General features: G+C 35.1%; 1 protein-coding gene across 34 annotated transcripts in view; it reads right to left on the bottom strand.

Moving 5' to 3' along the window:
• Positions 1 to 26,912, bottom strand: part of FOXP2 (forkhead box P2) — a 398,716-nt gene that overhangs the window by 271,816 nt on the left and 99,988 nt on the right. For 21 of the 34 annotated variants that reach the window (XM_085568405.1, XM_085568399.1, XM_085568410.1 and 18 more), the window contains exon 3: positions 7,752 to 7,835. The exons of 2 other annotated variants lie outside the window; for them this stretch is intronic. The gene's annotated coding sequence lies outside the window, so the exon portion shown is untranslated. Of the gene's footprint in view, positions 1 to 7,751; positions 7,836 to 9,813; positions 9,928 to 12,509; positions 12,569 to 23,332; positions 23,442 to 26,912 lie in introns of those variants that run through there. 11 more of the 34 variants (XM_085568389.1, XM_085568381.1, XM_085568390.1 and 8 more) reach the window with 8 other exon arrangements.

Below are 26,912 nucleotides of genomic sequence, written 5' to 3' on the forward strand. Positions count from 1 at the left end.
TTAATCTTCAAAAGAAGAAACATAAATATTCAGCAATTTGTTGGTAGCATGCAGATAATAAATATTAGTTTCAAATTATCTGCAAAACATTTAAGACATGGGGTCACATGTCTTTGTCATAGCACACTATCCATCTGCTCTAATTTGAAGTGTTTAGTAAATAGCTTCGCCCAAATAACATAGAATGATACTAGGCTGCAAATTCGATTACAGACAGGAACTATATATCTATATGTATCTTGACAGATCTAAAATAATATTTAATTTAGTTTCTCCCTCAAGTACAAAAGCACTGAGTTAAAATTAAATCTATTTCCTATTACTGCTGTTACCTATAAAACTACACTTAACCAAAGTATATAGATTCTAGAATTAAATTTCTGTATTTTACATAGTGAGGTACCATGTCCCACACCTTATTCTTGAGAAGTGAAATATATCGTGCAAACTGTATCAAGCAGTTTTAATTTTGAAGCCTTTGATTACATGCCTAGTAGGTTTTTTGGTTTTGTTTTGTTTTGGTTTGGTTTTTTTGCAAAACCTTCACTGGATCAGTCATAATTAAATAAATTTATATATAGGTACTCAAATCCATATGTTTATGTTTGTATGTAGGATCAGAACCACCACATGAACCAAAAAATACCCTGTTTTACTTCCCTAGACAATTCAAGCTCAGGGGAAAAAAAATTCTTCAAAAATTAAATTGTGAACATCTGAATTTACAAAAAAACCCAAAAAATAAACAAAAACCCAAACAAACAAACAACAACAAAGAGTTGCAGTTAAGCACAGTTTTCCCCACTAAATAACCAGTAAAAACCTGTATTCTAGAGGTTGTGACTGACAATAATTACCACTAAATAGCTGTTTTACAGACTACATTCAAAATTCTGAGACCTAGTTCCTGAGGGACAGTGATCTCTGTCCAGTTCCTAGATGAGAGCAGCCACATTAAAAAAAAAAAAAAATCATTACCTCTTTCTTTCCTGGATCCCAGAATGCATTTTCCAGAGAAGAGATCACTCCCCAAGACAGTTAACAAGTACCACTTACAAACACAAAACTAATTTAAAATCAGCTTTTTAGGGAGGCTAACTCTCAAAGCAATCAAATAAACATCTATTCCATTTTCAAGATCCCATTTATTTTCAGCAATTACATGTGATGCTATTTCTTCCATATGTAGTTACTTGTACTGAATTGCTTTCTTTATTGCCTACATTCATGTATTTTTTTAATAAGGATTTAAATAGCTAGTTCATAACATTTATCAAAGAATGATTTTGCAATAAGGTAACTTCAAAAGCATACCAAAAATATAGATAAATTTTTTTACTGTGTTGTTGAACAACATAGGAAATAGTAATATGAATATCAGAATTACTTCAGATACAATGAATTAAGAGATCATGCTGAGAAAAACAGCACAAATAAGTTGTTCTGAGCAATATGGAAAACCACAGAAAATCACATTTGATTTCCTTAAGCTTTAGAGAAATCCCAAGTAAAGTAAACTACTGTTGAGGCTTCCTTTTCTCTTGATAAAACCAGCTTTTATTCTGTCTAAATCAATCAGTGTTGGTGTGCTCATGGGCCTCAGAATTTTTTCCCAAAGACTGTGCTAACGGCATAATGGCTTTACAATTTAACTAGAAAAACCTGAGAGAGAGAGAGAAAAGCCTACGTAACACAGAAATGAGCAGTGATTCTTTGTCTTGGACCTCCTATCAGAGAAAAAACCCAAAGCAATTCTATGTATATAATTATAAACAACTAAATACATTTTCTCTGTTCCCTCCGAACAACAAGACTTTCCAAGAACTTCAGACATGGAAAATGAAAGGGTTAAAACAGGGATATTTATTTTGTTTTGTTTTTGGTTTGTTTTTTTTTTTTTTTAGAAGAGTTCTAATTTTTTTCTATGCTGTCCTGAAAAAAGACAAAGCTGTTGATGACCTTTTTATCCTACTGTAGGAACAGAAAGAGTACCATAGGGTAAATGTTGAAAATTTAAGTCTGGAACTGCTTTGAGAGCATTAAGAGTTTGACCACATAGTCATCAGCATGGCAACAACAGAAAAATGACCTGGGGACAGTGTTCTGCTTTACAATCACAATAGAGTAACTCTTGCTCTTAAAAATACATTGAGGATGTAAAAAAAAAAAAGAAGAGTATCATTCACATTTCTTAGGTTTATTCACAGTCTTACTGAAAATATAATTTTGACCAATACCATCCCTGCCACAGCATACATCAGCACAACTAGCTGTGTATTCTGGCTAACGTTTAACCTAGAAATCCATCCTTACTATGCATTTCTAGTCTGTCAACTCACTCCTGAAGATCATTTTCAAATAGCTCATTCCCAATTTATTTCTTACCCAATATTAATGAAATTGCACCAGTATCCAATCTGAAAGTACAAACAGCACAATTTTACAATCAATTTCTTAAGTTTAAAAATTAAATAAAATTGATACATAACATCCTTCTTCTCTCCACCCCAAAAAACAACAGATTTTGTTTAAACATAAAGAAAACAGAAAAATTAGTATTGGATATTTAAATGTTTTCAAGTGGTAAATCAAGGCTGCATCTGCCAACTTTGTTGAATTTTTTTAAAATGATTTTGTATTTATTTCCTTTATTAACTCTTGAGTTTGACATAATTTATTATACTAAACTAAAACACAGGTGTGTCTTGCTTTCTTGAAGAAGTGGTCCAACTAGCAAGAAGGAGTCCATTCGTGTGACTAGAAAGACCAACACTCATTTTTATCCAGATAAAAAAATTAGAGTCATATGCCATCTTTTGTGTCTTTAGATACATATTATTATGTATTATCTTATTTCTGAAAATAGCATGGACATACTACAATGCTTATCCACAGAAATTCTTAATAAAATAAAAAATGTTGCAATGAATATTTGGGATTTTTTGACCATTATTATGAGCAGTTTTTCAAAATAACTTTAGCACCTCATAGTCCTTGTGTATTGTATTGCTATACTTTTAGAAATGTTAGGGCTTTTTTCACCAACTTTATCTGTATATTCAAAATTATGTCACTTAATGATTATTAAAAACCTATAAAAGTAACAATCTATTTTGCATTTCACATAATTGTTTTCTAAAATACTGAACTCACCTTTATTTTTTTAAATTACATTTTAAGATACTGGTTATCACTCTCTTAAAAAAACCACTATAATCTATAATCACTCTCTTAAAAAAACAGAAGAAATAAGAAAATAAAATCAGTATATACATTACTTTTATATTAAAAATAATCCCTCTGTTTGAGAGAAGTAACAATTTAAATACCAATGGAAATTATATTTTCAACAATTATAATTTTGGTAAAAGCCATTAACAGTGTAACAGCAAGCCAGTAGACACCTTTTCCTGGTATATTGTGCATAAAAAGTATTCCCATCTGTTTCAATGCTCAGGCTTTTTCATGGGCTTAAACCTGTCAAATTATTCCATTTGATTTCAGAGAATTCTCATATGGCAATCTATTTTATTTACTTTATCTTCAATAAAATGGTTGAGTGAGCATTAGCAACTATGAGACACAAGTTTCAATCAGTCCTCTGGCAAAGGCGTCAATCTACATTAGACCTCCAATGCTGTGAGCTGCAGCCAGAACACAGGAGTGAGACAGGGCAACAGTGAGTGAGTGAGCAAGACCTAATAAAGAAGCAGTGGAGAGAGAGAAAATTCCCCCCAGACACCACCATACACTGCTTATATAATGTGTGTGCCTAGTTCAACACACCACTACCTCCTTAATAAAGCTGACAGCTAAAAAGGAGATTCAGACTCTAACTTCATTCTACATGACAACTACAGTAATGGTCCTCTGTTCTCAAGCAGGCCACATTTAGAAACCTGAATTCAGTTCAGTTAAAAATTAAGAGTTCTCACCTCATTCATTCATGTCACATAGGAAAAAGAATCATAAAATAATTAAGATGCACACCATTTTCTCCTCATTTCATACAGCTGAAAAAACCCATCAGGTTTCAACTAGCTCTTCCTTTAAAATTTCTGTGCTAGAAACCACAAAACAATCAGTGTATGTAAACAGTAACTTAATTTTCAAGACAGTATCATTAACAACTAATTCCAACAAATGTGGAGCATCACTCCTAGATGCCACAAAAATACCTCTCAAAGCACAAACTTTGTGATAATTGATGCAAGTTCATATTTGATATGGGCTGTAAAAACCAGATTATTTCAACAGTGAACTTCCCAGGAAATCGGACTATTAAGACTGCACTTACTATTTAGCTGAATTGAAAAGCTGGCCAGTTTAAATCCATGTAAAATCATAGAAAAAAATTTAGTACCTCATATTTCCAGGTCACAAATTAAATTCTATCAATGTGCACTACTTTTTGACAAAAGTTGACTTCAGGTTCCCCCAAAATCACCAATTTATAGCTATTCAAAATCATCCTGGAAAGATAATTCAAAAGTCTAAAATAAATAGGGTCTCTGTTCTAATACAATTCCATTAAAGCAAAAAGTACTGTTTATGTTTCAGATTCTTCCTGTCAGAAACCACATTACAGACAAAGCTCATCAAACTCCACCTAATTATTTCTTGCAAACCAGATACCATCTTTTTCTTTCAGCATTATGCTGTATACCCTCCTTTCATTCACTTATGGAAGTAAAACTCCTTTGCCTTCTGACCAGACACGTGAAAGACTTCCCTGTGAACAAAGTTCATGCCAGTCCATTATGCAGCTAGTGGAAAACATTGTATTTTTCACATGTTGGTCACCAACATAGTCACCAGAAATGAGTCCTTACATAACTATTGAGAGAATTTCAGTTCAGATGCAAGATACCTATATGAGATACTCTTCTGTACTAATCTAAAAGTATAATTATGCTTGCCCTCTACAAAATAAACATATGCATATAGACTGAACATTTAATAGTATAGAAAATGTCTGCATATACATGTACATGAACTGTGATGTTTCAAGTTTTTGCTCCCTATAGTACCAGAAAGAAACAGGAATGAGCAGTATGAGCTCCTTTTCTCCAAACTGACAACACAGAAGAGCTAGATCAATTTAATAATCCTTAACACAAGAATTTATTTAGCTTTTTTTCAAAGCCTAAGTAACTCAGAAAACATAGATGTAAATGTAACACTAACAGTCTCAAAACTGTCTATTTAAGTCATCAGTCAGAAAATAGAGCATCTTTTCTCTGCTTTCACATTTCTCTGAGCTCTGTCATAGTTTTTCTAAAACTTACTCCTAAAAAGTTAAGTGTTCCATTGAGAGGACAAAAACCAGATTTTTTTCTCTGTGTGACTAAAAATGTATTCATAATTGCAATTTTATTTTTATGCATATCTATCACTATATTTATAACTGAATCTCAGTTTTCAGTCATTTCAAACACACCAGATCCTTCCATAAAAAAACCTATTAATTCCAAATACCATACTGAAGAACTAGCATTCAAAATTTACTACTGTTTCCTCACTGACTGAAAAAACATTCCTTCTCCAATTTCACATATTGCAAGAAAAAGAGACCAATGCTAAAAAGGCCAAAAAGATTTTGGCTTCCTTTACAGAAAGCATTTTTATAGAATATATTAACTTAAAGTTATGGAAGAAAATAACGTAGGAAGCAGAATAGCAGTTACTTTCTTTCATATGCCTTAAGTTTCAGACACTGGAATTCAATAAAAATAAACTGCCAATATATCAGAGATGCACAAGCCACTTATACTACATTTTGGCCATTAGTTGTCAGAACATAGTAAACTTCCAGAGAATATATCCTTTAAAAACAAAAATGCCCTTGCTGACTCAACAGATTTCAACTACTACAGTTTCCATCAAACTCCAGTTTCTATCAGTTTTCCAGAATTCTGACACTACCAAAAAACTATCTGACATAACTACAGGTACACCATTCAGACGTGTACAAATAAATATCAAGACAGAAATACAGCCATATTTCCACTACTACATAGAAAACAAAGAATCTGATATTTCTTACCATTTTTGCTGCTGAAGAATGAAAGAAAAAACACTGTTTTGAAAATAATTACTACATACTAACAAATAGTCATATAAAGATTTGCACATGTTACCAGTAATATCTACAGTTTCCCTGTATAGTTCTGTATATCCTTTGACTTACAACACTGCTACACCTAACTTTTCTTCTTTTCCTGGCTTCTCCATATTCATACTGTAGTCTTCCAGCCAGCGCCTTAACTCCTTGAAAAAAGGTGAAGTTAAATCGGAATAACGGAATTTTCATTTCTTATTACCCAGTGAAGACAGTCACAGTGAAACACATAGAACAGTCTTCTTTTACACTACTTTGAACAAGGTTAAAAAGGGCTGTGCTTCCTCACAGAGGGTAAAACATTAAAAAATTTGTTATAAACATAGTTTCAGAACTAATTAGTGTCATTGTCATCAACTCCTGTGGAACACCTTCTTTTTCTATCCTTCTAGAGGCATCAATATATTAAGATGGATATACCAATATTATGGAGTACATAGATATATCAGAATATCTTGTAATACTTTAGCAGTTACTGCACATGGTATACTATTTATATTTATGTATTTTTTCCTGCTTCCTAGTGCACAGAGAATTTGGCCTGGTTCCTATTAAGGTAAGTTTGTTGTACCCTGTTTAAATCTGTATCTTAAAAGTATAGTCTCAGGCCCAATTGACCATATTTTGCAATTTATATGTTAAAAAATGTATATGTTGCCTAAAAATTTAGAATTTGTAAAGTTCTGGGAATATTCTCAAAAAACTTGATAGCTCTGTAAAATACTAACAACTGCAACGCTCAACATTTTTTTTTCTGGGTTTGTTGTTTGTTTTTTTTTTTTTTTTTGCAATAGCAATTACGAAAAATACAAAATAAATGTGATTGCCTTGCTAAGCTCTCATCTTACACTAATTCCTCCAGGATCTCTTTTCCCAGTCGAAGTTAAAAAGATCTGATAGCCACTTGCACATGATTCACTGAAGACAGCTGTGAAGGTCTGGTGCAAACTGGTTGGGGTAGGGGCTGAGGAATCCCTTTGGGGGTTCTCTCCCAAATTTGCCCTGAACCAGGACAGCAAAGTATTCAGTGCAGGCATGCCAAAGCCCCAGTGGCACCATACCCAGTGACAGTCTGGTGCACCAGGCAGGTTCAGCCTGTTAACACACAAAGCAGTTGAAACCTCATGGTCCTTGACATCATGGAATTCCTAGTTACCAGAGGAATAAAGATTATCCCAGTTTCAAGAAACTAGGAATATCCAAACTCAGGGATTCTTCACTATTTATTATAGTGTATTTGCCTTTTAGAATTTTATTTTTCACAAGAAATACAATCTAAAACAATTTTCAAAACCAATCAGCTTAATTATCATGCTCCTAATACAGCTGATGTAGTGAAACTGTACAGTGTAAGTTAACTCCAGAGTTCCACAGATCTTGGTGACAGAACCATGGTTTCACCTATTTTCATAGCAGAAGCTGAAAAAGTACATATGGAAATCCTAAATGAATCAGATATTGTCTGCTCTCTAGTCATAACACAAGCAGTCACACGTCTCAGTGAATCAAGGAAAGCAGAGACCAGCTATTTAATTTGGGATTGGTAAGCAAGAACAGCAATTCTGGAACAAAAAGAAGTTGCAAAAAAGAAAAAATCCTCTTCGATTTGTGATGACTGACTTGTACTCACCTGCTTCTTCTAAGCGTCAAAAAAACCTTTTAATTTCAACCTTGAACTGAAGTGATGTCCACGATCAATTCTAGTATCACAATCCTGACAAAACAGAGAGAAATATTTAGGGCTATTTAAAATCATTTAACAAAACCAACATGGAATCTGGCTTTATCATTCCCCCCTCCCCCATTCTTGGTAGTCCACAAAGAAATATAATTGTTCACCAACTTTCTTCCTTGCAGCAGAGTGACAGCTAAGGCATCACTCAAATTCTAGTCCTGTATTTTTATTCTATTTTTATTATTATGGTACCCAAGGGCAAACAAAAGGAAGGCTTCCCTGAAGTACTTTGTATCAGGCAGAGAACTGCACACAATATCACTACCAGTAAGTTCACAGGGTCATCTGAAGGAAGGGACATAAGCTGGGAGACAGCATGCCAATAAAATTTAAATCTGTATGCATGTTAGGAAGGACAAAAGGACAAGCAAAAAATGAAAAAAAAACCCAGCTTTGAAGATGAGACTGGAAGACTGCAATGAAGAGAGAAGGTTGGACAAGGCAGAAGAAATAAAGAACATGTAGGGCTGTAGAATACTTAGATTATATCTATGCCTGAGCACTTTTCTCTTTCCTGAAATTAACTGGCAGAGATAATCCTCCATCCATGTAGGATATAGGATAATCCTACACCTAAGTAGCATAGTCATATATGCTCTGAAACAGAGAGGTACATAAAAATTGTCTAATGGAGGTGGTCAAATATATGTCTGGGAATTTTCTGGAACCATGTTAGTTTGCAAAGACATTAGCTGTGGCAGAGACATGGAAATATTTCCAGGCATTGTTTAATTTACTAATATAGACATGAACTTAATGCCTGAAACTCTGTTATCTCTGAAGTAGATCCTACTAGCCTCTCAATGGTGCCTCTTGGCAATTCTCTCTTGCTGACAAGGTCAGACAGAAGCAGGCTGAAGAGTAAAATGAATGTAGAATTTTTTAAAGAAAAGACTGCATTCCCACAGTTTAAGGAAAAAAAAAAAATCTGTGTTCCAACTGGCATTATTAATACACACTTTGTTATAAGATGTTTGGACATTTAAAAGAACTGCAGTTCTAACTTCTTCCTTTGTTTGTAGAGTGTAACAAAACCTGCTGGGAAGGTCGAAGTTCCTAGAAAACTGAAAGCTACCTGGCAGCCTCTGTAGTAGAGCAAGTGAAGAAGGGAGAGCAAAGAATGACAGGCTGGCGAAATAAACACTACATGAAACCCCTGCACAGTAGGACAGCACTGGGAAATGAGAAGGATATCTTATGAGCTTAATACAAAGCAAAAAAGAGAAGAAAATATTAAAAAACAGGGAAGGAACCTAAGACAAATACGAGGAGGTGATGGTGGGTGGCAATTCTTAAAAAGTTTTCGGAAAGCAAAATATTTGTCAATGAAACTTTGCTTGATGGTCATGTGGTCACGCTGGATCCACAATGTAAATGTCCAACCAACTAAGTGAAAAGCATTCATCTCAATGACCTATTTCCTATTAAAAGGTTGCAGTTTTGCCTCTAAATAGCTATGCCTGTCTTTGAAGTTTCTTGTGCACCTGGAATTCTAGACCAAAATACACATTACAGTTATTTCTTCAACACTACATCTTGTAGACAGATAATACGTAAGCCTCAAATGCAAATATTCTGTATTTCTCTTTTTTCCTATACTCCATTACACCAAAATACTTTCAAATCATCAGTTTTCTTAGCTTGGAGTATATCAAACATCACATAGTGCTTCACCTCAGAAATAAAGCCAGGACAATCAGTTATTATACATGAAATCTTGTACCAAAACATGATCCATTTTGTTGAGATACAGCCTTTTCAGAAGAAATTTTTCATTATAGTATTTTTTGGTAGTCTTAATATGAAAAAAACCCACAGTCATTAATCTCAATTATTACAATTTACTTGGTTTATTTCTGGATTTCTGTACTTCTTCAGAAATCAATAATAAATATTTTAAATGGTGTGGATGGCACAAAGTAGGTGTGACAGGTCACAGACAGATAGCAGATCTTACCTACCAATTCTCTTTTTAACTGTGCAAATTTTCATTTTTAGAATCTTATTTATTGACTTCTGTTTCATTTATGCCACATTTCAGTGTGGTTTACCCGACAAAGGCTGAAGACTCCTAAAAAATAATATCACGTATGTTATAAACTGTTTTGTTTTGATTTTTGTAGCATCCTAAAGTCTGGATCTGAATCATTACATTTATTCCAGTCTAACAGCGACATTTCTCTACCTTCCACCTGAGCTAGAAGATTCCATCCCTTGGGCCCCAGCAGGTAAAATTTTAATTGTTTATCTATCCCCTATTGACAGTGCTTACAGAGATACGTTCCCATTCTTCAGTATCTAACAATTGCATCTGAATTCCATCTAAACCTTAAAAATTTACAAATTCATAGACCTTGTTAACCAAAGCTTTAAAAGCATCCTGACAGAATGTTAATTGTCATAGTTGTGTCAGAAATCCCTAGAATATTTAATTCAAAATAAAAGTCAAATTCATTCCCAGATAAAGACTTAGAAACTTGACTTAAATAAATACAATGCCCATGTGCTGCAATCTATTTCTTTAACTCATTCATTTACTTGCTGCAATCACCTCTTAGCTTATTCCACATTTAGATCATGAATCATTAGGATAATTTTACCTGTTATATGTTTGTACACTGCCTCTAAGACAATATTTTGATTTGAGACTACGTGCTTTTATTCTTTATCCTGCCTTATTGGTGGTCTTTGGTATTTTTTAAAATGTAAACAACCCCACCAAAGTGTACTACAGCACTTAAGCAGTTCACCTGTTTGACAGGTCAAGTTGCCATAATGTGTCACTATTTCAGGTAAGACTGGCTTGTTCAGATTTCTTCTATAGTAAAAGTGGTTCAAACTGCCTGCTTGAAGTGAGTATTTGTATAAAATATTCTAATGAAGCACTACTCACCAAAGCATGCAAGAAAATTTTAGAACCTGGCTGAGGACTATGTATAAGTATTATTAAGTATGCTTGTTTTGAATCAGTTCGGTCGAGCCAAAATCACCACTGGTTTCACTAAAGCAAAAATGACTTGCTAAAGAGACTGTCTAGTATTTTAAAGACATAAACATTCACTGGTGTCTGTAGCTTCCAAATCTCTATAATATAGGACTCACACAATTAAAAAAAAAAACCTCTTAATTCATAGGACTTCTGAGAAAGTCTTAAATTGCTCCATGTTAATGTGATGTCCTGAACTTTATTTGAAAATACATTACTTACATACAATCTATAATGTATATCTTCTCCAAGTATGAAAAAGTGTAAATTTACCTAACAGTCAGACTATGTATTTTAATTATATTTAAACTACTTCAAAACATTAATTTAAACTAGAAAAAAAATACTATTTTTGAAGAATATTATATAAATTGCAGAACTGCAAAAAGTAGACACACCTTTCTTCCTGATTCCAGGAATTCACATTTCTGTGATAGATACTCAGAAACTCATAACCAGACAAGCACTACTGAATACCATTATAAGAACACGCAAAATGAGTTAGTAGTTATGTTTATAATCAGTCCAAAGTTAAATGAACCAATTAAAAGACCTTCATACTACCATGATTTCATCAGCTAATTTTTACACACTATTTTACATTACTACTTGGACAAATGAAGACTGGCTTACATTATCAGTGGGTCCAAATAGAAGTTCTGTGGTGCTGGGAGAAGCATATATTTTTTCATGCAGCACAGAGAAAATAATGAATTCCTATAGGATTCTTGAGCTGTCAAGCTTCCCCAACTACATATTTTTCCAAATTTTTCAATGCTATGTACTTATTATGGTTCACATTATATTCTACACCACAAAAATTATTCTTGAATCTTTACAACATGGAAGTTCCTATGCAAAACACCCATACTCCATTAATCCATAAAACATGTAATTGTGCAAAGAAGTAAGCCAAGGATAATAATAAAATTTACAAAAAATAATAAAAAATTTAATATTAAATGCCCTGGAAATTGACTGGTAACAGAAAAATGTCCACATGGACTCAAAGCATCATCTACTTCCAGTGTGTTCCATCCACTGTGCAACAGGTTACATATAACTCCTCTTGAGGAAGAGGGGCTGGAGGGAGATGTTGTTCCATTTAGGTTCTACTTGTCCTAAAGATTAATGGGACACCGATTACCTGTACCTATCAAAGCACACTGGAGAAAATGAAGACAGTACCAATGAATAGGAAGCCTGGAGTGATGGAAAAATCATCCCTCAGTCTTTTCTTCCAAAATATCCACAGCAATATTTTCTGAATAGTTTGAAATACAGACTAAACCATCCCTGAGGCAGGTCTAACTTGCTTGACTTACCCCTTTATGATAGATAACCTGTGTTGACACTAATCTTATAACTATGCACGATGCCAATATCATATTTATAGAGATTTATATCCAGTGTGCACAAATACCATACCTTACTTTAACCTCAGGCATGTCTGTCTTTCTTCTGAAAACATATAATTTATTCTAAGGCAACTCTGAGAAAAACCAATTTCCACTTGTTGAATTTTCTTATTATAATAAACTGCAACAGCCCACACTAATTGGGGAAGAAAAATATAAACAAAAAACTGAAAGCAATTAACTATTCCTAAATAGTTTGTTCTACAATACCACTAACACAATAACACTGCAGTCTTGTGAATTACTTACAGAATTATGATGTTTCTCCCTTTTTCTCCTGTGATGTGGTTAGAAGGGATTCAGAAATGCTATCAGATAAGAATGTAGAACAGCTTTAGAAAGTAGTATCTCATAAGTGCACATATATGGTGATCATCCTGAGTTATCTAACATATCTAGTTTGTTCCTGTAAGGAGACATATGTATAGATTTATAATCCACTAACACATAAAGTCAAAATGCATCTGACCCTTCTGCCATGATGCACCATAACACAGACTCTCCCATTCACAGAGTGGTTGACAAGTAGAAGCAGCATAAAGCTGATACTGGGTCTAAAGACTAGACTTTGTACATTAGACAGATGCATTTCCAAAACTTTCAAAAATGGTGATCCCACAACTTGGTTTCTCTAGTCAACCATTTCAATTGCATAATTATCCTTCTACTGAAAATATTTTCCATTAATATTGAATCAAATGCTTCACACATGGGTCCCATGCATTCCAAGTGTTCCTTCACATAAAGGGCAACCCTCATCCCCCTCTTCTGCCTAAGCTTGTATCCATCCATCACTAAATCCCAATTTTCTAGTTGTTCTGCCACTTTGCATTTCAATGATACCATCATTCTGGATCTGCATGTGGAAGTCTAGATCCTCTTGTTTCTTTCCCACCAACAAGAATCTTGACTAAATAAATATATTGAAAATTCAACAAAAGCAACAACAAAACAGAAAATTAAAGAGTCACACAACTTTCAGGGAGAAAAAGAAACACCAAACTGTGTGAAGTCTGCACCTACAACAACACAGAATAGAAAACCTACACATACACTCCTTGAGCACCTAAAGACCAAAAGAAAACAGACTAAAAAAATTATGATGAATAAGCCAATCTTACTGTGAAAAAAAAAAAACAAAGGTGGAAAAAAGTCCAAAAAAACACAAAACAGGTAAACAAAAAAGGGGTTCCAAGATAATCTACCTGTGCAGCCTCAATCTCCTGCCAAAAATGTCACAATAAAAAGACAGGAAATTGTCCCACCAATTGCTGTCATCTCCATTAACTGACTGCAGCATCTCAAAGTATATGTTTTTTACTTTGGCTGAACAGCAGGGAACTCCCTCATCAACACAGAGCTTCCTTGGGGTTTCCACAGCCCTAAAACATCCTCAGTTTGGGCACCTCAAGAACTGCTTACATTGCTTAGGCAGTTGCTTCAATACTGGTATGACCACCACAGTTAGCTAGAGATAATTGTTGCAAACTAAATGTCTGTAAGATGACTGCTGAGGTCCCTATCCTAAACCCAATGAGTTCTGTCTTTTGCAAAGAACAGATTTAGAACAGAATTATGTCCTTGATTTCTTCTCAGAGACCCTGCCTGGTGACCTGAGTGATAGATCTCTCCAGAGGATGCTGATCACACACCTCCATCATCGCTTCTTGATTTCCTATTCAGAGCTACATTGGTCTGCAGAGGGAAAATCCTTACACATAGGCCAGTGCTCCCTACAGGCACAGCAAGTCTTCACCTATGTAAAATTTTGATATGGACCACTTCAGATTATTGGGCAAGCTCAAGGATTCCTTTTTGGTTTCTTTCCACTCATTAGAGAATGAGTGCTCATGGTTACCAGATCCATCTGGCATTAACAGTCCATTCATGTAAACAACCCAGAGACTCCCTTTCAGCAATGGTAGATGCTGTCAAGAAAGACACAGGATATAAATATAACCCATGCTCTGGACCAAGCCCTAGACGCCTAAGAAACAGAACACCTTTGTAACACTGAAAAAATGTCCCTATAAATGTGGCAGATAAATATTAGGGCTGTTGAATATTTCTGCCTGTCTTGTACAAGCACATGACATATCAGGGTATGACTCAAAGTAAACTTCTAACCACAGTCAATAACTGCTTTGATGTAGATTGGAATCTATGCTCTTGAAAGGCCAACAAAAGCCAAAAAAACTCTACCAACCATTTCAAAGAGGGTCACTGAATAAAAATGAGTAAGCTTGTTACAAGGAAGAAAAAAGAATCGGCTACAAAAGTCACATTTTTACAGGTGGCACAGAGACTGATTAAAGACACCTTTTGCAAGCTCAAAAGAAATGCATACAGCCTATCAAAAAAGACAGAGAAAATCTAAAGAAGGGAGCTGTCATGAACAAATGGGATGAAGGAGGCTATTAGAAATAAAAAGGCATCCTTGTAAAAGCTTCAAGTTGTGTCCAAGTAAGGAAAACAGAAAGGATCATAATCTTTGGAAGGCTTTAACATAAAACAGGGTCAAGAGGCCTGCAGGGAGCAGCAGCACCCTACAGGCTGGAGGCCAGAAGCTGTGGGGGCTGTCCATGGTCAGAGCAGGACCCTGCTGCCCTTGGCCAGGGAGAACAGAGGCAGGGGGCAGCTGGGGACAGCCCCAGGGCACAGCCTGGCAGTCAGCTCAGCAGACAAGGCTAAGGCTGAGGTCAGCACCGGGCTTAGTGAGGAGCTCCCACAGATCAGCCATCCAGGGGCTTCTGCTGAGGCTGGCAGGAAGAAGGGGCCACTAAAAACTGGGGGTTTATCCCCTCCAGAGGAGACTGGAGAAGTTACTAGGCCAGACATCCTCCCCAGAGAAATACATGAGAGGATCTGCCTTAAACTGAAGTGACATCAGAGACCATGAGGAAAAAAAACGGAGCTCTAACAGATTATTAGACTGGAGTATATATCCCATCAACAACTCTAAAGGGATTTGAGTATGAAACACCTGAACTTACAATAGAAAAATGCCTGCTTCAAATTGTCTTAAAATCAAATGAAGGTGGCAAATATGAATTCAATCCTAAAAAATCTAGAGGAGGTCCAGAAAGCTACCGATCAGTACACATGGAGTGCACACTAGGCAACTTCCTACAGGCTGCAATAAAGTTTGTGTGTATGTCAATATAAATGACAGGCTGTTTAAGAATCAACATTCCAGTATGGAAATGGAAGACACGCTTTGGATTATCTCAATGTTTTTGAGAAGTTACTGAGAACATCGACAAATGAGATCCACCTGTAAGTCATGTATTTCCAAAAATCAAACTGTCTAAAAGAAACCAATAAAAAAAAAAAAAAGTCTTTGTACTGCTAAAAAATTTAAAAATTAAAAATTTAAAAATGAGAATATTAGGAATAAGAATAAATGTCAGTTTGCAGTATTTCCCAGAAGGGTATCAAAGACCCATTACTAAGATTAGGAAGGATCTCCAAGATCACCAAGTCCAACTTTTTCCAAACTCTACTGTGCCAACTAAACAACCATGGCAACTAAACCATAGCACCAAGTGCTATGTCCAGTCATTTTCTGAACACCTCCAGTAATAGTGACTCCATCACTTCCCTAGACAGCTCATTACAAATCTTGGAAATCCTTTGCATGAAAAAATTCCTCCTGACATCCAGCCTGAACCTCCCCTGGTGCAGCTTGAGGCAATTTCCCCTGGTCCTGTCGCTGCTTGCCTGGGAAAAGAGGCTGATCCCCACCGGCCACAACTGCATTTCAGGCAGTGAGGATGGTCAGGCAATGACATAAGTTCCCCAGGGAGGTGCTTGACTCCTCGTACCTGGAAGGACATTTGGGTCTGGCACTGGGTGATGTGGCTTAGTGGTTAAATAGTTACAGTGCTAATCCTGAATTGTAGTTGGACTGGACAATCTTAAAGATCTCTTCCAAAAAATATCATTCTATGATTCTAAGAAATTTGAATTCAGTTTTTGAAAATACAATGTATGCAGCATCCAAATGTTGCCTGCAACTTTTGGAAACTGCCTCACATACCTGCAGAACTTCAATACAACTCTTCACACTCAGTAGGATTCTGTAGGTGATCCCACACTAAATATAGAGGTATCTTCTACAAGTGTTTTTTAATTACCTTTTGGACAATACTGTCAAAGAAGCAAAACAGTTTACCCTAGCGATTTAAACCAAATAGTAAAATCCAAACAAAGGGGGATCAAATACTTCATTTTCCTAAGATAATAAAGTGTGTTTGTTCATAAAGAAGCAAATCTGAAGAGGGACTTTTCACAAGGGTATGTAGCGATAGGACAATAACCAATGGCTTGAAACTGAAACAAGGTAGATTTACATTACATACATGGAAGAAACTCTTTACTGCAAGAAGGGTGAGACACTGGATCAGGTTACCCAGAGACTTTGTGGCTGCCCTGTCCTGGGAAATGTTCAAAGCCAGTTTTGATGGCACTTCAACCAACTTGGTCTAGCAATAGATGTCCCTGTCGATGGCAGGGGCCTGGAACTAGAGGATCTTCAAGGTCCCTTCCACCCAAACCATTCTAAAATTCTATGAAGGGTCTATGAATGAGTTCAATCCCTTTAACAGATTGAAAAACTCACCAGTTTCCTAACAAATTATGGGTTCAGGTTATTTTAGACATTCATACTAGTTCTCATTTCTGCATTAACTTTCATAATAAATTACAAAATTCTCTTAACAACCTCCTGCACTGTATGATGTACACGTTGCTCATGAAACATAAAACATCTATCTGACACATACAAATCAAAACATAATGGGAATGTAGATAGCTTTTGTATTTTAAAAGCAGTAAATTATCTTGGACATTTATTATTTTTATGCTTATCTTGTGACTTTCTTCAACCCATCAATTTCACATGAATAAAATTACCCCTTACAAACAGCTTCAGGCATAAAAACTCAATACAAAATAAATACAGTAAAATATTGATAAACTAAATTATGTAGCTTTTCTTTCCAAAACATTAACATATATTTTCTTTTAAAGAGGTATGATTGAAATGCATAGGGTAAGAGAGCTCTGGCAGATAAGAACTTTACTTCAAAAAGGTACCATGTACTTTTGCCAGGAATATCAATTGCTTTGGCTAATGCAGAGTCAACAAATTTTAATTTATGACAATTGATCTTATAGTATCCTGTGGAAATTTCTGTCAGAGACATGGCTACTTCCAGCCACTCTAAGCAACCCACCACAGAGTGGTGCCTCAGCTAGAAGAGGTTTAGGAAAGGGCAAAACCACCACACAGGCAAAGGATTAGTGGGGGGAAAGTGTGAGAAAGAGCCTGAGAACACCAGTGAAGGCTGGGGAGCAGGAAGGTGAGCTGGTGCTGCCTGAAGAAAGCGATGCCTTCATTATTGCTGCTACAAAAATATATTTTAATTGGAAATAAATTGGATCAATTTTTCCTAGGTCAGACCTGGTTTGCCTGTAACAGTAACTGGTAAGCAATTTCCCATGTCTTAATCATAACCCATGAACTTTTTGCCATCCTAATTTCTCCCTCCCATCCTGTTGAGGAGGAAAACAAGCAAGCAGTTGGCCATAGCCAGCCCCCAACACTGACCTACAGAATCACAGCACTGGACATTTTGTTAATACTTTGAAGGATGCTCAGGTACTATAACATTGTGAAAACTTACTGCATTTATTCTAGAAACTGATAGCCCTAAATTGTGAAATTAAGAAAGCAGCAATTTAGCATATAATTTTCCACTGAGATATTTATATGATGTGCTTCAAAAGTCTTTCCTACATTACTGCAATGTAAATAACAGCATCCCAAGAAAAAAAAAATTTAAAACTTCTAAATCAAACAGGTCAGAAATTACATGTTCATAGCTTGTTTCTGTAAGGAGTTCAAATATTGCCACAACTGCTGAAACTTTTCTTCAAAAAAGACTAGGTTACACAGAATTTCTTTTAATTCCATTGCAACAAACAGCAATTGATACATGCAATTAAGCCCTTTTAATAAAAGAAACAAACCTTTCTTGCTCCACAAGCAAATTTAGCAACTAAAATGGGAAATATGTCTGTTAAAACTGAAATAAAAACATGACAAATGGTAACAGAAGTCAAGTGCCATAAGCAAGAGGACAGTAGGAGCAAGCTGTGAAATCTAGGATATGTGCTGGTGGAAGGGGAAAAGAAGAAAAGAACAAGTAAAAGACCTGGCAGACAAGTGTGTCACTTCTCAGTGTTGTGGCTGGTAAATTTTAACTACATTGGGAGAGCTCTGGCTGCACATGTGACCAAGTAAGCACAAGGAAAAACATATAATTCCAGTAAATTAAAAAGATTAAGTAAGTTGGTATTTAATGCCCTCAGATGATCTGTCACATTGCAGCACATGCACTTCAGATGTTACTCAGCAGTAGCTTTTCCACCTGCCCCTTTTCCTGAGTCTTGTGCATAAATTAACAGGATAAACATATGCAGCTGAAGAGTTAAGTAATGAAAGCAGAAGAGAGGAAAATCTAATGAAACACAGGAGAAGAAGACAAAAAAATTAATGGGAATAATGAAAGAATAAACAGTGGAATTGTTAAAATGTGTGTGAAAACAAGCACCAATATGTTGGTGTCAAAGGTAAAGTAAAAGAGATTAAAGTCATGGATTACTGATGTCAAGAAGCATTTATTTTAAAATGATCCTGCTGCCCTGAACTACAATACAAAAAGGACCCTTTTGAAAACTGCCTGCCAGCAGTCTCAGAAAGGCCTTGTGCTGTGTATTGCCTGGGGGAAATTTAAGCTGTCCTTGGTTTAAAGCATTTGAAATTTTTCAGTGAAATACAAAAAATAAATTTAATTTCATGTGATGTTACCATTAAACACTATACTGTAAGAGGTCTTTTCATAAATGTGACTACATGGAAAAAAATTTCAGGATAGCTTAGGACTGGTGTAACTAGGCTACCCTTGAATAGCAAAATTCCCATTGATTTCAGTAGAACAGATTTAAAACCAGAACTGTGCACTTTTGAAATTCCTTTATTTATGGATTTCACAGCTGGAATTCATTCAATACTGTCATATCTATGACTCCACCCTGACTGCACACTTTTCAGGAGATATGCTATAAGGAGAAATAAATATAAATTTGGGATTTTTTCACCTTCTCTGACTCAGCATTCTATTGACTCTACTGATTGTAATAAAACTCTTTGCCTGAGACAAACAAACAATATCTGGCCCCTCATTTATTCAAAGTACTTTGTAGGAGTCTTATACTGCAAAGAATAAAAAAAATATCTCCTCTTGGTAGCTCCTCAAACATGTCAGGCTCTACAGAGTTGCCACAGAGTGTGCAAGGTAATCCCATCTGGTCTGCAGCTGTCGCTTCAGAAGGGTGCAGGTCTCCTGTGTCATATCTGACAGATGACCTCTCAGGTTATCTCAGATTTGCAGGACACATAATAAAGCCCACCCTGTCAAGAATAAAGCTACTGGACTACCATGGGCAGGCTTTACATTCTTTTTGCACGGCTTCAGTAGTGGGCAATTATAGCAACATCTAAATCTGTTCAAATAAATCCTTACATTTGGAAGCTCTTCTAATGTTTAGCCAAAGAATTCCATACTTACCCTTGCTCTTTTTGCATCTCATCCACTTTCAGCATGAATTTATAAACCACTTTGCTGCTGCCAAACTCTCAATATGATTTATTAAAACTTTAGCCAAGCAAATTAATATAAAGTACATGCTAATACTAATTAATAATAATTGAAAGCAAACACACAAATTTATCTGATAATTCCAACTTCGTTTTTTCATGGGCCAGACAGGTATTTAAACAGAGTTCGCCGACACACAGCAAAACACATACATATTTGCAAAATATTTTCATCTCTTTCATTGCTGAAGTCAATAAACTCTGACCAAATTCAAATGGAAAATTTGGCTTCTTTTGTTTCGATCACCAGAATGTAAAATAGAAAGAATTTGGTTTGTATTCATTCCAACAAAAGTTTAAGTTTAGTGTTCTACACCTCTATGTTTATGTGAAGAAAATAACAAAGCAACGGATGACCTGAATTGCTTGACTAATTTTGGTGGAAGAGAAAGTGAGGTACTGCTGTTTCATTTAACAGCTAAGTTATCAATTCCAAAACTTCCATAGATATCAGGTACAAACAATTTTTTAGCACTCTTCCCTAAAAAAATTTCATCCAAGTGGAATATATATTTTTTACTGTTTTCATATTGCTCCATCCTACTTTATCATCACTTTTTAGATGGAATGGAAATACCCATTAGCTGCAAGTAGCATAAAAACCTTGGATGGCTAATACATCCAATGGACTATTCATCACCATTTACAGATCAGTAACTTTAGCTTATAACACATTTACTGAATTCTGAAGCATGTTTAAGCACCAGAATTGTTCAGGCACCCAAATTTTACAAACCCTGACACAAGTCAGAAATGTTTGCAAACAGGAATTTCTGAGTTAAGTTTTGCTGTTATGACTTACAATGTTTTTCCATTTCTAACTGCCATTACAATTCTGCAATTAGAAAAGCAATCAAATAATATACTGACAAAAATCTGCAGCTGCCATCATGCTGTTCATGACAGAAATATTTTGCTGTTCGTTGAAATACCCATCATCATCAGATGTATTATGTAACCATGTGTAGTCTGTCTGAAAGGAGGCAACGGAAAGATATATGGAGATGATGCAACAAACCAACTTACTGTAAGTTAAAAGAAATAATACAGTTGCTGCAACACAAAGAGAAGCAACTGATCTAGTGTAATTAGAATTTCTGAACACATATTTTCCACCAGAGTATTTTCTACAGTAAATCTACAAGTGCCTTCTGGGCAGTGCACTCCAACAGGAACTCAGGGTGAGTCTTCAATGAATCCTGTGCCCTGCGGACACGTAGATGGGATTGGGGGAGCAGTAGAGTCACCACTGTCAGAAAGGGCAGGATGGGGCTCCTCTCAGAAACAGGTATCTGCAATCTTCTCACAAAAATGAAACAGCTAACTAAAATTTTTTAAAAAATTAATAATTGTCATCATGGCTAACAAAATACAACAACACCAGCACACCAGATGCATGAAGTAACTCAAATTAGATGGTATGATCAAATTCCTATTGAAAGCAAAACTTTGGTCCTTTTCAAAATATATTTATAAACTTCAGTAACAGACAACAGAGAAAGATGTACTACCCATTTGAATCATGGGGACCCAAGTGGCTGCTGCCTCCCACCAGGCACAGATCACCTGGCTTCACCTTAAGAACACAGCCCGACTGTAACATTTTCTGTAACACCAACATCTTCTGCCATTTCACACAAAGATATTTATTTTGTGGACCCCTGTAGCATTCCCTGTGTTATTACAACAAATTTCTCTACTGCAGACCAAAGAGTAGCAGTAAGAGCTATGATTCTATGAAAGGTAAATATGTGTAAGGAGCCAGGACTACTATTGTCATTATAGGATTAGCAATATAAGACTACAAACATCTCACCCAACCCAACTCTTCCTAGTGTTCTATCACTAGAACTGCTGGATAGGTAGAATTACAGCAAATTTCCCATTCTACCTATGGTATGAAGAAGGAATGAGAAAAAAAACAATGATTAGCCTCGTTTAAGATACAATAGGTATCTTAACAGTATTTGTAACAGTAGTTGTCCTGCAGCCTTGAGAAGTGAAAGGATTGTGCAGAGAGTTATCCCTCCCACAAAATAGAAAAGAAAGGTAGCACACTGGATGTCATCCTCAGCTTTGTTTTTCTGGTTCTGAGAACTGTGTCCTTAAAAAGGCCATGTTCTCATAAATAAGCACCACAAAGTTGAACACAGTCTCTGTATTTACAACTCCTTTAGAGCCCGAATAACTCTCTTGGCAAAGTAAAGATCTTGCTTTGCTTTGCTTCTTGCTGGAGAACATTAGAATGGTAGTCCTTACGATGCCCTGAGGTGTGTACTAAAGAGAATCACAGATTCTATACATTGCTCAAGCTCCAAAAGAACAAATTTCTCATCAACAACAAAGTCTCTGAGTTTGGAGTCTATCCAAATGTGTTTTGAAGCCTTTTACTGAGGTAAATCAAACTGCCAAGAATGGCAAGGGAAATATGAAAATATCTCTGCTGCAGATACCTTATGGATCATTATATTGTATCAGAGAAGATGACCATAGTAAGGCACATCTGAGAAAGCTCCCATTTAAAACTAAAGATCCACTTTTCCTATGTGCTATACAAACAGCAGAAACACAACTTCCCAGAGACAGAGGCTTAAGTAAACAAAACCAGAAGAAGCAATGATAAAACATGGTATCAGCCAGCAATCAGAATGCACATCATTATTTCTTAGTAAGAGTTAATTTCCTTTATATGTTTGAAAGTAAAAAAGTATGCATTTAATTGAAATCCTCAGTAGCTTTTTCAATATCCCCTTTTTATAAATCAAATGCATTTTATTTATATGGGTATATTTGACATTTTCCTGTCCAATTTTTCTTGTTGCTACTGTAACAATACTAAAAGCATAGTAAGCAGTACTTACATTCAACTTTTACCTGTTTCAGTTCTTTAACAATCAGATTTATAGTAATCCTTCCCTACTGAAATACTGTTACAATATTTATGCATTTCTTTTATAGAGTTGTTACTGTTGTCTTCTATAATTGTTTTTAAAAGTACTTATATTTTAAAATATAGAAAAGAACAACTTAAATCTGTCAAACAAATCAAGAGTATTTCTGCTAAAATGCAAACATTCTGTAATTTTTACATTTCCCCCATATTCTATGATTTCCTAAGATCTTGAGCATTATGTTTTAAAATATTCCATTTATGCAACACTTTTACTATACAATTTAAGCTATTGCAAGAACTGCTCACCAGCATAACCACAAACACAAGTCAGGAATGACAAATGCTGTATTCATCCATGAACAAACAGTATTTGCTACTACACTTGTGGGGTTTTTTATCTTATTTTTAATTATGATAAAATTTAAATATATATATAAATATATATATATTTTATACCTGAACATATGACATACCACCAACTCTTCAGTTTTGCATATTTTCATGGTTGAAGAATAAACTCCAGAAAATATTAACCACCCGCAGAGATCACCTTGACATGCTTTTGCTGCAGAAAATAGAACATTATACAAACTACTGAAGCCTGAAGCATACTCAAAACATCACATCCTATTTGTAAAATGCACAGAAAGAATAATGGGATCAGTAAGAACATTTTAAAAGTAATGTGTTATATTCAGTTTTAACTCAGTAAAAATGAGACTTCTCAAAAAGCAGGCATACTTATTTTTAACATGATCAGATTAAGCTGAATATAACTGTTGGATAAATCCTTCTTAGTTTTACTCATACAATCTCAAAGACATTAAGGAGTAACATTAAGCCATATGCATTAAAAATATGTATGCCTTATATGAAGACTGCAGGACAATCTACTGGAGAACCAATGTCTTTACATGAAAAACTGGCAAGTACACCACAATTTCCTAAATCCATATTTGAAAGGAATCTAATATAAAATATAACATACTTTGAAGGAAAGTAACACTTATGAATCTAAAAATTACAATCTACTTCCAATCATGACTTTTCATGACTTCAGAGAAATCAGTGTCAAAGTTCAGGACATACTTCTTCCTCACAGGTTCATGCAAACTGCTCCAGAACTTCTGGCAATAAAATTAAATCCAGCTATGATTTTAAATAATTTTTAAAGGAATTGCAAAGAAAAGCATGACATTATAATTATGGGAGTAAAAAAATTACCTTAATGGCTTAAGAGAACTATTCTATACTAAGTTCTGAGGCCAATACAGAAAATTACACAAATTTATTCTGAATATTAGCACATATACAGAAAGGACAGATAATGTAATACAGTCAGAATGAGGACCAATAATACAACATAACACAACAACGACAACAAATTATACAATGCTTTAGTCACCAGACTTTAGTCACCAGAGTGACAATTTTTTGCCTTGTCCTTTCATTTCTTCTCTCATGAAGTTACTTACCCCAGTGGATCTTAGATTCCTTTCAAAAACTGAACTCAACGTATTTCTTAATTCTGCAGAATTTTGCAATAATCAGATGACTTTTGAAAAAGTAATTTCATAACAAGTTTCATATCCAAAGATCTTTTATTTTTCATTAATTGTGCTCCATTCCATATTGAAAAGGGAAAATATGCATTATTAAATTATACTGCATGTTCTACTAAACCTATTGAAACTCTTATTTACTTTGAGTCCTCAATGAAGAGAGCAACACAAAATAAGGAATTATATATGTGAAAAAAAAATTGCTACATATATTTACATGTCTCTTAAAGGAAACACTGGACAAGCAGGAAAGCACTACCTATTTTCCTAGCAGGAAATACAATCAGAACACATAAGCAAGCAAAAGACCCACTAATTCTTGTAGTGGGTTTACTGGCAAAACAGAAGCCTTTGTATTTCACTACAGAGAGGATTAAGATACTCAATAAATTGATTGAGATTACTCAAGCAATTTTACTTGGGACGTTGCAAAAAAAAAATCTATTGGATTATGTTGTCTAGAAATGTTAGAAGAACTTCTGATATTCTTACCCCAATATGGTCTTTCTATGCTGCAAGTAAGAGAAGGAAGGAAGGAGCAGGGGGGAGAAAGCTAAGAGAGGAAGAAGAGAAGTGACAGGGGAGGAGAGAGACACAAACATGCTTCATCTATTTTAGCTTACTTAAATCTCTGCTACAGTCTAAGTACAAGCTTCAATAAATAAGGTAATATGACCACATTTCTTTCAATCCATTACAAAACAGTCTCCTCTGGACACAGGAGAACTCCTTAAGAATCTGGCACTCAAAACAGCACTACTGAAAAGCATATTGGCAGGACACTTCCTAAACTTCAGTTTTTTTCCTTCACAGTTTTTGTGCCAGAACATACTCCTTTACATTTTTGAAAGAGCTCACATTCTCAATGATTTGGAAAGAGTTACAGGTTCAAGTTACTACCATTAACATTGTCTTTATATGTCCACATCACCTCTTACAGGGCACCTACTGCTCTGCCTGTACCTGGGTAGTAAAATGAGAAACTTCAAAATCTGCAAGCTACTGTGGTGGAGGAAGGAGAGGATTAACATGGAAGGAACTAAAAGAACATTCAGGGAGAAGCCAGATGAATTTCTGGGGGTTACATGATACATTGATACAGAAATTGGTAGAATCTTTGGAGTTGCTTTGCTCAAAAACAATTTTGTTTCACTGTATGTTTCATGCAACATTTGTTTAGGCATTTTGATGCATCATTAGTATAGGCATCAAAACTCAGGTTTTCCAGATCACTACAACTTCAAGCAGCAACTTTAATTACACCAACTTTAAGGTTCCCTTTTAATCTTTTTTTGTGATGTGCTTTATTTCTGGGTCTATCACTCTGCATGGGCTGTGAAAGTCACTAGAGTGACTATTTTTTGCCTTGTCCTTTAATTTCTTCTCTCATGAAGTTACTTACCCCAGTGGCTCTTAGATTCCTTTCAAAAACTGAACTCAACATATTTCTTAATTCTGCAGAATTTTGCAATAATCAGATGACTTTTGAGAAAGTAATTTCATCTGTCATTTTCACTGAAAGCAAAAACTAGCTTTCAGAATGATAAATGAAACAAAAATAATGTAAAAACTTAAGAAATTTCACAAACACATTCTGTCAGCAATATCTACTACTGGTAGAATTTTCAGTGGGAGAAAAAGAAATAATTCAGAGCAGATCCTTAATAATTCCAATTATGCTTGTGGGGTTTGGAATATAGCTTACACATTTTGGCAAGGCTTCACTTACCATGTAGATTTCCAAAGTTATGTACTAAGCAAAACAGGTGTATGAACCATTTCATGAAGTAAAATTATATGAGCAATTAGCTACTGAAGTGTCATCAGTCAGTTACTGAGAGCTCTTTCACATGCATTGTCACTGCACTCTTAGCAAATCCTCAATGTAGTCATTAGGGAGGAAGAAAATTGAGACTTATCTCAACAGAAGAGGCACACAAAGCATTTAGAAAAAGCTGAACATAAAACGTGGTGCAACATGAGTTCAATTATCTCCTTATTATACAGTATGAGCATGCAGGATATGAAAATAGAAAGGAAATTGTATAAATACTGAGATACAGTCTGTACAATATAGAGAGCAGTTAGGAAAAGGGCAATAAATCATATTGGAGCACTGTAGTGAAGAAAAAAATACAGAAAGGTGTTGGAAGGAAGGCAGTTGATGGTGCTACGGCCTGGAGAGTAGCTCTGGTCAGAGAATTATGCTGGACCTTACACCAAGACCCTTTATTGACATTAAATGAAAAAAAATCTGTTATCATATTAAATATTTTTTTAAGAATTCTGGTGCTCACCTAATGTTATTTAACATTTTACATATTTCAATAAAGACAACAGAACTAACATCTTCCATTTACCGTAATTCTATATCCACAGTTCATAAACACTAACATTATTTATTAATATGTCAAAATTTTGATAGCAATTCAAAACTTATGCAAATTTCACTGAAAAGTCAGATTCCAGAATCA

The sequence above is a fragment of the Lonchura striata genome, chromosome 1A (genome assembly GCF_050655825.1).
Source record: "Lonchura striata isolate lonStrDom1 chromosome 1A, ASM5065582v1, whole genome shotgun sequence".
Lineage (NCBI taxonomy): Eukaryota > Metazoa > Chordata > Aves > Passeriformes > Estrildidae > Lonchura > Lonchura striata.